This window comes from Jatropha curcas, chromosome 6, assembly GCF_041381405.1.
Source record: "Jatropha curcas cultivar XTBG-Jc1 chromosome 6, XTBG_Jcur_1.0, whole genome shotgun sequence".
NCBI lineage: Eukaryota > Viridiplantae > Streptophyta > Magnoliopsida > Malpighiales > Euphorbiaceae > Jatropha > Jatropha curcas.
The window spans coordinates 8,706,376-8,718,472 of record NC_143156.1 but is presented as its reverse complement, the minus strand read 5'-3'; the positions used below and the strand labels follow the sequence as shown (position 1 = coordinate 8,718,472).

The 12,097-nt window shown below is 34.1% G+C and overlaps 1 long non-coding RNA gene across 1 annotated transcript; it reads right to left on the bottom strand.

Annotated features, from left to right (window-relative positions):
- Positions 1-6,384: 6,384 nt before the first annotated feature.
- LOC110010762 (uncharacterized) lies at positions 6,385-7,033 on the bottom strand. Its single transcript, XR_002285782.3, has 2 exons — positions 6,832-7,033; positions 6,385-6,707 (listed from the first exon to the last, which is right to left on the bottom strand). It is a non-coding gene; the product is annotated as an uncharacterized LOC110010762 (long non-coding RNA).
- Between the last annotated feature and the right edge of the window lie 5,064 nt (positions 7,034-12,097).

Below are 12,097 nucleotides of genomic sequence, written 5' to 3'. Positions count from 1 at the left end.
ACATGATTCACCCTCAACTGCTTAGGGCTACGTGCACGGGACAAACTCCGAATAATTCTTCGACCACTAAAAATAGTAGGTACACAAAGAGAGCAATACAAAAATAGTGGCATTCAAAATGTTTTTGAAAAACACCCCAAAATAATTTTCTCACTATTTTTCTTTCCCCTAATTATAGAAAACCCTTCCTAAAACTAGATATCTCTCTACATTTTTTTTTCTTCCTTTCTGCTGTGTTTTGCTTGAGCCTTCGCTATCTCTATTTATAGGAGAGGTTAGCAAATGAGCTGCGCATTCACCGCCTAAAAACGTGCTGCTTTTATTGAGTTTTTTTTTGCCAACCTTAGAATTGCTTTGCTAACTTTTATTGACTTTTCCCTTTTTTTTTCCTTCAAAGAACATGTTTTCCTTCTTTTTCAAACTTTGTGTTTGTCCCATATGTCAGAGGGACCCACAACAATTCTCCCCCTCTCGACTACATGGTGGGACTCTCCATTCCTGCTGCTTTGACACACAGCTCGAACTTTTCCTTCGGGACGACCTTTGTCAATATATCCGCAGCATTTCTGTCTGTGTGGATCTTTCGCAACTGAAACTGCTTCTCTTCAATGGCAGATCTAAGCCAATGATATCTTACATCAATGTGCTTCGTCCATGCATGATACATAGTATTTTTGCTTAATCTAACGCACTTTGACAATCACAATAAACTATATATTCTTCCTAGTGACACCCAATTCTTGCAAGAATCGCTTTAACCAAAGCATTTCCTTTCCTGTTTCCATCGCTGCAACGTACTCTGCTTCAGTCGTTGATAACGAAACACATTTTTGTAATCTCGACTGCCATGAAATAGCTTCCCCTTAGAATGTAAATAGGTATCCTGATATAGATTTTCTTTCATTAAGATCACCGGCCATATCTGCATATGTGTAACCAACAAGTGCATGCTTTTCACCTCCAAAAGTTAAACATAGCTTTGAAGTTCCTCTCAGGTATCTGAAGACCCACTTTACTGCTTCCCAATGTGTCTTCTAGGGATTTGACATAAATCGGCTCACAACGCCAACTGCATGAGCAATATCTAGTCTCGTACACACCATTGCGTACATCAAACTTCTGACCGCTTAGGAATATGAAACTTTTGACATATCTCCTTTTTCTTTCTCTGTTGATGGGTAGGATTTCTTACTCAACTTGAAGTGAGCGGCAAGTGGAGTGCTAACTGGTTTAGCATTCTTCATATTGAACCTCTCTAGAACTCGTTCAATATATTTTTCTTATGATAACCATAACCTACAGGACTTTCTGTCTCAGATAATCTCCATTCTAAGAATTCGCCTTGCCAATCCCAAATCCTTCATATCAAATGCTTTTGACAAATCACTCTTTAATCGGCTAATCATATGTGGATCTGGTCCATCGATTAGCATATCATCAACATATAAAAGATGGATGATAAATTTACCATCAGGGAATCTTTGGGCATATACACAAGGATTGGCAAATATCCTTTTGTATCCTTGATTCACCATGAAAGAATCAAACTTTTTATACCATTGTCGCAGTGCTTGTTTCAATCTGTACAAGCTCTTCTTCAAGCGCACGTCCTCTTTTCCCTTGACCTTGAAACCTTTTAGTTGTTCCATATAGATTTCTTCCTCTAGATCCCCATGCAAGAATGCGGTCTTTACATCAAGCTGCTCTAACTCGAGATTCAAACTGGCTACTAGACCTAGCACAACTCGAATAGAACTCATTTTCACAACTGGTGAAAAAGTCTCATCAAAGTCAGTACCGTTCTTTTGAGTAAAGCCTTTGACGACCAATCGAGCTTTATATCTCACTAGGTTGCCATCATCTTTCGTCAGTTTGTACACCCATTTGTTCTTGAGTGTTCTCTTCCCTTTTAGAAGTTTCACCAGCTCATATGTATCATTCCTTTTCAAAGAATTCATCTGCTCTTGCATGGCCTTTGTCCAGCAATCTTTATCTTTGCAAGATTGCACATCTTGGAAGCTCTCTAGCTCCCCCTCATTATAAATCAAAATGTAATCAGAACTAGGGTACCTTGTAGATGGTTGGCGTTCTCTGGTTGACCTTCTTAACTGAGGTTCAACTCCTTCTGGTGGAACGGGGTTCTCTGCCTCCCCCTGCTCAATACCCTCTGGATCATTTTATCATCTACAATCGTCTCTTGATCCCCTATGACTGGCTATTCTTCTTCTTCCTGTTCTGATTCTAGCATTCCTCCTCTCATGACATCATCTATAGGAATGCTTCTTAGTGTAATATCAACAACACCATCACTTGTGGACTCTTCACAAGTTGTATCTGCCACGATCTTATTCTCATGGAATACTACGTCTTGGCTCCAGACAACTTTCTTTTTCACTGGGTCCACAACCTATAGCCAAACTCTTCATCTCTATAACCGACAAAAGTGCAAGGAACTGACTTGTCATCAAGCTTTGATCTCTGCTCCTTCAGAACATGCATAAATGCCTTACAGCCAAATACCCTCAGATGAGAGTATGAAATATTTCTACCTGTCCATACCTTCTTCTGGATATCCAAATCCAAAGGTGCTGAAGGTAGTCGGTTGATTAGGTAGACAGCAGTATTGACAGCTTCTCCCCAAAATGACTTAGGTAAGCTGGCCATTTTAAGCATGGATTTGACTCTTTCAACAATTGTGCAATTCATCCGTTTAGCAACACCGTTGTGTTAAGGCGTACCAGGAACTGTCTTTTCATACCTGATACCATGCTAACTAAAATAATCTCTAAACTCCTTAGAGATGTATTCACCACCATTATTCGTGCACAAACACTTTAATGACACTCTAGTCTCCCTTTCCACCATCGCATGGAATTGCTGAAAGTGCTTGAATACTTGATCCTCTGTGCACAACAAATATATCCATGTTTTTCGTGAGAAATCATCAATGAAGGTTAGAAAATATGTACTTGCTCCAAGTGATTCTACCTCCATGGGACCACATACGTCAGAATGTACCAACTCCAACTTGCTGTCTCTTTGTCTAGAGCTTTTCTGAAATGAGACACAATGTTGCTTCCCAAAATAAACAATGATCACAAGGGTTTATTTTACCTTTGGCTAATGGGATGAGAGACTTCTTAGCCAACATATTCAACCCTTTCTCACTAACGTGCGCCAGCTGCCTATGCCACAAATTTGGTGAAGCATCATCTGCAATTGTATTTAGTTGACCCGCACATATTGTTGTGTGCGTCTTATACAGCGAGCAACATAATTTTCCTCTTGCCAGCACCAAAGACTTTGGTGAGTTTCCAGTTACTGTCACCTGTATGATGGTGATAGCCTTCCTTGTCCAGTACACTGACAGACAACAGGTTCAACCGAAGATTGGGAATATGTCTCGCATTTTTAAGTATTAATGTGCACCCAACACTTATCTTTGTGCAGACATCACCGATTCCCACCATTTCCTAGACATTATTATTTCCCATTTTAATCGTGCCAAAATCTCCTGCTTTATAAGTGGAAAAATATTCCCTTTTTGGAACACAGTGGTATGAAGCACCAAAGTCTACTATCCACTCGGTATCTGCATCTCCAACATGACAGCAATCTGCATTATGAGTGACTAAAGTCACCTCACCATCTTTCGCTGAGACTGTAGCAGATGTATTTCTGTCATTCTCCTGTTTTCGGTTTGCATTATCCTGTTTGAGTAAACGACAATTCCTTTTGAGATGACCCTCCTTGCCACAATGATAACACTTTCTCATTTCTCTGGACTTAGATCTACCACTTGACTTTTCATGCCTTCTACCTCGACTCTTGCTCCGGCCCCTATTCTCTGTGACAAGGGCTTGTGAACTGGTACTGGCAACGTCTCTCCTTCATAATTCTTCATTGAGTAGTCTATTCTTTACCATATACATTGTTACCACACCATTTGGAGCTGAGTTACTCAATGATACCTCAATGATACCACAAGAGTATCCCAACTATCCGGTAGACATCCCAACAGTAGGCATGCTTGCATCTCGTCATCTAAGGACATACCGCTAACTGCTAACTCAATTACGAGTCCTTTAAAATCATTCAGGTGTTGTGTAACTGATCGCCCCTTTGATAGCTTCAAGTTCATGACTTTTCGAATCATGAACACTTTGCCTTGAGCATTTGTAGCCTCGTACATATTCTCTAATTTCTTCCAGAGAACTTGGGGATCTTTTTCATTTCTCACGTGGTTGTACAGCCTTGCATCTATCCATTGGCGTACTGTACCTAATGTTTGCCTTTTTAACTTATCCCACTGCCTTTCTTTTATTTCTTCTAGCTTTGTACTGTCACCTTCAATTGGATTGTACAGATCTTTGCAATTGAGGTAGTCCTTCATTCTGGATTTTCACATTGAATAATTCGAATCCGTCAATTTGATCATTTCCCCATCGTTAGCCATGTCGAATTCTGAATCTGACAAAATTTTACTTTGTAGAAAAATGACAAAATTTACCAACCAAAGGCTCTGATACCAGTTGTTGGGTCTTAGGTACCACTTACTTCAGCTTTGATACCAGTTGTTATTGGGCATCAACTCTAATACTACTTGTTTGGCCCTCACAAAGAATTAAGAGAAAATCCACGCAGTGGAATAATCAAAATATGACACAGAAACGTACATGATTCACCCTCAACTGTTTAGGGCTACGTCTACGGGACAAACTCTAAATAATTCTTCCACTGTTAAAAATAGTACGTACACAAAGAGAGTAATACAAAAATAGTGGCACTCAAAGTGTTTTCCAAAAACACTCCAAAACAATTTTCTCACTATTTTTCTTTCCTTAATTTTAGGAAACCCTTTCTAAAACTAGATATCTCTCTACATTTTTTTTTTCTTCCTTTTTGCTGTGTTTTGCTTGAGGCTTCGCTACCTCTATTTATAGGAGATGTTAGCGAATGAGCTGCACATTCACCGCCTAAAAACATAATGCTTTTGTTAAGTTTCTTTGCCAACCTTAGAATTGCTTTGCCAACTTTTGTTATCTTTTTCCTTTTTTTTTTTTCTTCAAAGAACACGTTTTCCTTCTTTTTTTTTTTTTTTAACTGTGTGTGTCCCACATGTCGAAGGTACCTACGACAACGATAGGGTCTACATTAAGTGCGGAAGTTGTCAAACCAGCAGGTTCACACATTTGTGCTTCACACCAATCTCGCAACACACCCTTACCAAGTAATGGTGCAAAACTCCGCACGCCTGTCCTTACCCCAATTCCGCAGAACAAACTCCAACATTGAATGAAGTCAGGAAACCCTTCACTAGGACGCTGCACCCCCATCCGGTTCCACACAGCCATAGCAGTAGGACACTGAAAGAACAGATGGATACCATCTTCTACTTGACCACAGAAAATGCATGATTGATCCAACTCCACCCCCCTTCAGAACCAGCCTACACTTGGTGGGTACCAAATCCCGACCCATTTGCCATAGAAAGACTTTAATCCTGGGCAGGATATGGAGTTCCAAATAGCTCCCCAAATTAGACTTCAGGTGGGGCTTGGGCTTGAGAATACAATGGAAAAGCTATCCTATATGCTGGCTTAACAGTGTACTTTACGTTTTTTGTCCAATGCCAAATAACCAAGTCCTCTATATTCCGAGACCTAAGCGACTTACACAGTATATCAGCTGCATCTAAGGAAAGAAGGCCACGAATCAAGTTTTCATTCCATGTTCTTCTATCGTGATCAATAAGGTCAACAACCTGCAAATCCTCGAACCCATTCAAAATAGGAGAATGAACATAGAACATTATACCCATGTGATAGAAGAGTACTTTTTGGTTGGTTTAAACCCGCCAACCTTGTAGAATAATAAAATTATTAATTTTGATATGTAGAATAATAAAAAGGAAATAAAAAAAATAAAAATTATGCAAGAACATGTGAAAATTTAATTAATAAATCTTAACTTTATCATTTTCAAATTTTTGAAAAGAAACAAAGATAAGTGAATAATTGAAATGTTATTTAATTAAGATAAAATAGCCCTCTAGCTGATTAATAAAGAAAAATTAATAATAATAAAATAATGTTTCTCAAAAATAAAAAAAAAATAACTGAATAAAAATCTAAAAATAATTTCCATGATTGTCATATTAAATCAACTATATTTCAAATAGATTTATTTTAAATATTTAATTTAATGTGGCAATCATTCCAATTATTTTTGAAGTTAGTCAAATATTTTTTTTCTTTTAAGAAAAGCTATTTTATTATTATTAATTTTTCTTTGAGCTAGCTATTTTATTATTATTATTAATTTTTCTTTGAGCTAGCTATTTTGTTATTATTATTATTCAATAAAAATATTTTGCACACCATGTGTCATACACAACCAGAATCTTAACATAAGAAATGTCTACATTTTTCCTATGGTCTTCCTCTTTCTCTCAAAGTGTGAATTACAAAGAAGAGAAACACCTAAATCAAAAAACCCAAGCTTTTCTTCTATCACAGCTCCCAATCTTTTCTTCCAATTACTGAGTGATCCTTAAAATTCAATCTATATCTCTATGTATCTTTCATTATTATGCTGCTAAACAACATCAGAACAAGAGAATTCCTATTTATTTTGAAAAAACTTCCTGGGGTATCCGTATTTTTGGGTCTTTCCCAACACGCGTAGTCCTTGTTAGCATCTCCAACCTGCAACAAAAATCCATAACATCAAAAAGATAAAAAGAAAGATGCTTCTTTAGCCTATTCAAGAAACAGAAAAACAGAGCATAAAACTCCATTCTCTAAAAATCCAAAAGTTAAGAATGCAAACCTCAACGTAAATAGTGTCTGGATGTGCAGTAGCTTAGAGAAGGTGATCAGTAGCCCAACGAATGACTTCTTTTGCGTTCTGCAACCCTCCTTTCATAAGTCCACCAAATTCAATCACACTACATGAAAGCATTGTAGTAGTGAAAGTCATTCTGAAACCAAACTTCATAAGTTATTTGTTATTAGATTTATCCATTATCCCTGTCAACTTGATAAGTTACTTAAATCAATATTGTGTTTTTTATACTTTTTATAAGTTATTTATTATTAGATTTTTTATATAAAAATATATAAATATGTTGATCTGTATTATATTTTTATACACGGTTTTCTCTTAATGAAATTTTCAATTCTAATTTCTTCAAAAAAAATAAAAAAGAAAAAACACCAAAACAAACCTCTATACCTAATTAGTTGTACTTAAATAAAATTCTATTAAAACTAGAATTTTTAAATAAATTATAAATATAAAAAGAGTGTAAACTACTAAAATTAATGAATTCAAACTAGACTAACAAAACAAAATAATTAGAAATAAATTATATAGTCGATCCAAATATAAAAATTTATTAGCAAATAATTTTTCAATAAAATTTATTTACAAATAAAATATATTCTACATCATGTTATTTAAAACAATGTAATGATCAACTGGTCATCCATCAAATGACAGAAACTACTAATCAAAAGAATAAGTTGTGCAAATGGAGTCTCCAATTCCATATAGGCCAAAGCAAAAGGGGTCGAGGTCCAAGTCAATTTTGGAGTTGATGGTCTTCTGTTGACTATAAAACAGAGTTGTCCCTCTGCAATTGATGTGTCTGTGTGTGATTAGGAATAGCGGGTCTATTGAACGAATGATTTCGATTTAATAAAAAGTGATTTAGGGTTCGAATTGAAATGAATCGAGGTTTGAACTAGTCTTTTGAGTTCTTGTTTCGTAAAATAGTTATTTACATCTTGTTTGGAAATTGGAAATAATAGGGGGTCAAAAGAGGTGTAAATTGGGCGTGGGTGTTTATATATTTTTCACTCAGTTGTTTGGTAGGGAGGAAATTGTAAATAACAATTTTATTAATAGAAAGTCAATTGCTTGTTGAATGATAAAATACAAAGTGAGGGGTAGTTTAATAATATAAAACATTTGGAAGAAGGCTCAAGTTGTCATAAATTTGGAAGTGGTACGTAATTTCACTAACGATCAATTTTCATACAATGGACGTTCCAGTGTACACCAAATGAATTACTGACTCAATTTTTGGGAAAAAATAATGAATATTTGGTTTAAATTAAATATAAGTGAAAATAGCTAAACAAAAAATACATCGAATATTTAATATAATCTAATATTTTTTAATTCTAGAATTTTTAAATTAAATATTTTGTTTAATTATTTTTAAATAGAATAAAAGTCAATTTGTCCCCTATATTTATTTAATGGATCAAAAACATCAAATTTGACTTTTTACGCCAATTTAGCCCGTCAACTTGTTTAAAATGATTGAAAAGGTTAAAATTTGATCTTTTAGGCAAATTAAGCTCATGATCTTGTTTTGATGTTCACAAATTTTTGGATTCAATTTAAAAAAAATCCAGATCAAATTTTTCCAACACTTCTAGATAGAAATTTAAAATTTATAAAAGTACCATTTATTTTGATACAGTAAATTTATAAAATATGTAGTATAACTTTAATATGTTCAACATGAAAAATCCATGGATTTCATATATAATAATCTAGTAATAAAGGTAAATTTAAAATGTTCAAATTAATACATTAAATTAAAATCATCAATCAAGGTAAAAAGAGATACGATATACGTTTAGTATCATTTTCCTCTATTTCATATTTACTAATTATTTTAGTAAATTATATAGCAAGATTCCAATTATAGTTTTAATAGATGTGTATACAAGGATTCTAACATTATAAGTGCACCGAAGAATCTAGGGTTAAATTGACTTAAAATATTAAATTGGGATCTTTTTAATCACTTTGAATAAATTTAGGGGTTAAATTAGTCTAAAAGGTTAAATCTGACTTTTTTGATCCCACTCAATAAATTCAAGGGTGAAATTCTGTGACATCCTACTGAATCGAGTTGTTGCATTTAGCGAGTCGAGTCGAGTCGAAACGAACCAGAACCCGGTTCGAGCCATAAAAATTAAATAAATAAAAGAATTGGACTTAATTGAATGAAACATAAAGATGTAGACTCAATTGAAATAAAAGTATAAAGATTATGACCTAATTGAAATAAAGTATAAAGTTTAGGAATTAAATGGTAAAATATTGAAAATTTAGGTACTATTTGGTAATTTTTTTAACAAACTAGAAGATATATTTAGAGGTTACCCGAAAATTCCATTCACTTTACCATCTCCATCTTCTCCTTTGTCTTCTTCCTTCACTTTACCTTCCCCATCTTCTCCTAAATCTTCCTCCATTTTCTACCTTAATATTCAGCCTTTCAAGCATTAAATTCAACCTATAACTCTATCCAAGTAAGTTGAATTTCTTGAATTTCATAATTTAGTGAGATTTTGGATGATTAATAAGATGTTATTATGCATAAGAGAGGTGAGCTCAAAGTAAGAAGAAAAAGGAAGCTAAGAAGAAGGTTTAAAGATTTTTGGAAGAAGGTTTAAAGATTTTTGGTTGAAGGTTTGATATCTCTTTTAGTTTAACAAATTTTCTTGCATGAGACTATGTGTAGTGTGATGATAGTGATAAGATATGTTGCTGAATGTTGAGTAATAGGTCTGAGAATGTTCATTAAGCATGGGATGCATTGAATAAATGAATTGGATATTGATTTCATGCTGAAACAGGTTTGTTGGAAAACTGACCAGTAACTTCAACCTGAATTTGAACCTGTTTACTGATGGAATTAGGAAGTGGTATAGAAGAATTATTTGTTCCTTTATGTTTTATCTGTCTATGAGCTGTGGAATCACCTAAATTGGACTTATAAATTGAAAGATATGCCCAAAATAGTACAAACTGTGCAGGCTAGAAATCAAAACCTGGGCGGACTGAAAGGTGCTATTTTAGCTCAATATTTGACTACTTTAACAACATATTTCAGAGAGGTCATGGAAGAAATATTTGTACCCCAATGTGTTAGCTAACCATAGAATTTATAATCACCTAAATTGGCCTTATAAATTGAGAGATATGACCAAAAGGGTACAAACTGTGTAGGCTGGAAACCAACAGCTGGGCAGACTGGAAGTTGCTACTTTCATTTAATATTTGACTACTTTATCAACATATTTCAAAGAGGTCATGGAAGACATATTTGTACCCTAATGGATTAGCGAACCATATAATTTAGAATCACCTAAATTGGCCTTATAAATTGAGAGATATGACCAAAATGGTACAAACTGTGCAGGCTAGAAACCAACAGCTGGGCAGACTGGAAGTTGCTACTTTCATTCACTATTTGACTACTTTACCAATATATTTCAGAGAGGTGATAGAAGACATATTTGTACCCTAATGTGTTAGCTAACCATAGACTTTAGAATGACCTAAATTGGACTTAACAAGAAAGAGTTATGCTAGAATTTGTGAAACATGTACAGGCTGCCCTGGCAGATTTTAAGACTACATTAGAAATGATGTTGGAATGCATATGCAGATTCATTCAGCCTAAGATTAGTACTTAAATTAAAATCAAAAATTTCCTTAATCTAAATGGTCTAAATTAAGTTACATAAAGATTAGTAAGCGTTGTGTCGCGGGTGCAACAGTTAGATTAATTTCATGCAAGTTCCTTTACAAGTTATCAATTGTTTGCATTATTACTAATTCGATATTACTTGTATTTGTCTATGAAATCCTTTTAAAGCATGAAACAGGTTAGCGACGTATAGCATGAGACAGCATACAGGTAAACAATATGGTTTATGCATTTTATGAATCATACCGATAATATGCTCCATTGAGGTTAGGTAAAAACCACATAGATAAAGCTATGTCGCGACATAGGATAGCAGATCTGCGTCCCATACAGTTTGGTACTCCGGCTACAGGCCGTTGAATGGATATGATTTATATACGGGTCATAGCAACCCAGCCATACAGTATTCATCTAGTTTCATACAGTCCTTCTTATCACTTCGGTTTCACTGTAACCTTATGGAACCATACAGTTATGAAATTGTGTTATTTATAAATTATACGATGTTTAATAAAAATTGCATAATTCATACAGCATAACGAACAGCAGGTAAGACCATGAAAGTATAATGATATGTGTGCTTACATGCTTTTTTATTTAATTCTTATTAAGTTGAGATATCTACTAAGCTTTATTTGCTCAGCGAGTTACCTGTTTTAACTCGCAGGTTTTGAGTCTGGACCATAGAGAGTCATCTTTACAACTGATGTAGTTCATCTTTTGAAGACCCAGTCTTCAAAGTAACTACTCATTTTGATATTTTGGTTCTGTGGCATGTACAGGGCACATAGTTGGGTTAATTTCATTTTGAAAAATAGTTTAATGTCTTGTATATATTAAATAAATATCTATATATAAATGATGTATAAAGCAACAACATGACATAATATTTAGCATACAGGATGATATCAGCATGACAGGACATAAGTTTAACCAGATTGTAGCGTCTTGGCTCGGTTTATTCGGGTTCACGGGTGGACCGGGAAGGGTACAAATTCACCTTTATTCTATTTTTAAATCAAAGAGATGGTATAATTCTATTTTGTTTTATATTATTTTGTCCTTTTAAATAATTCTTTTTCTTTCCTAATTTTTAAACTTTTTAAATAATTTTCATCAATTAAAAATAAAGAAATTATTATTTAATTTTTTTTAAAAAATCAGCATGTTTATTCATGTGATGCGGTTGAAAAATTATATAAAAAGCTAATTTTTAATAATATTGTATATTGCACTGAAATTTGGATTTAACTCTATTATTGTTTATTTAATTTTAACTCCAATTTTGAGTTAGTTAAGCCAAGTCTAATTTGTTTTCTAATTAATATGAAGTATGAGAAGTTATCGGTTCAAATCTTCTCGATAAGAGTTTTCACCGATTTAATGCATAGCGTGTCAAAGTCGATATCAGAAAACAAAATCAAATACAGAGAGAAGAAGAAGAACGAAAAGTTCATGCCTACTGTTGAAATAACAACCAGAAAAGCCATTGAAACAAGAAGAAGAAAGTCTAACTGATATTTTTAAATTAAAATCTAACATATACAGTACCCAAGTTATAATTTCCTCTCTTCCAAT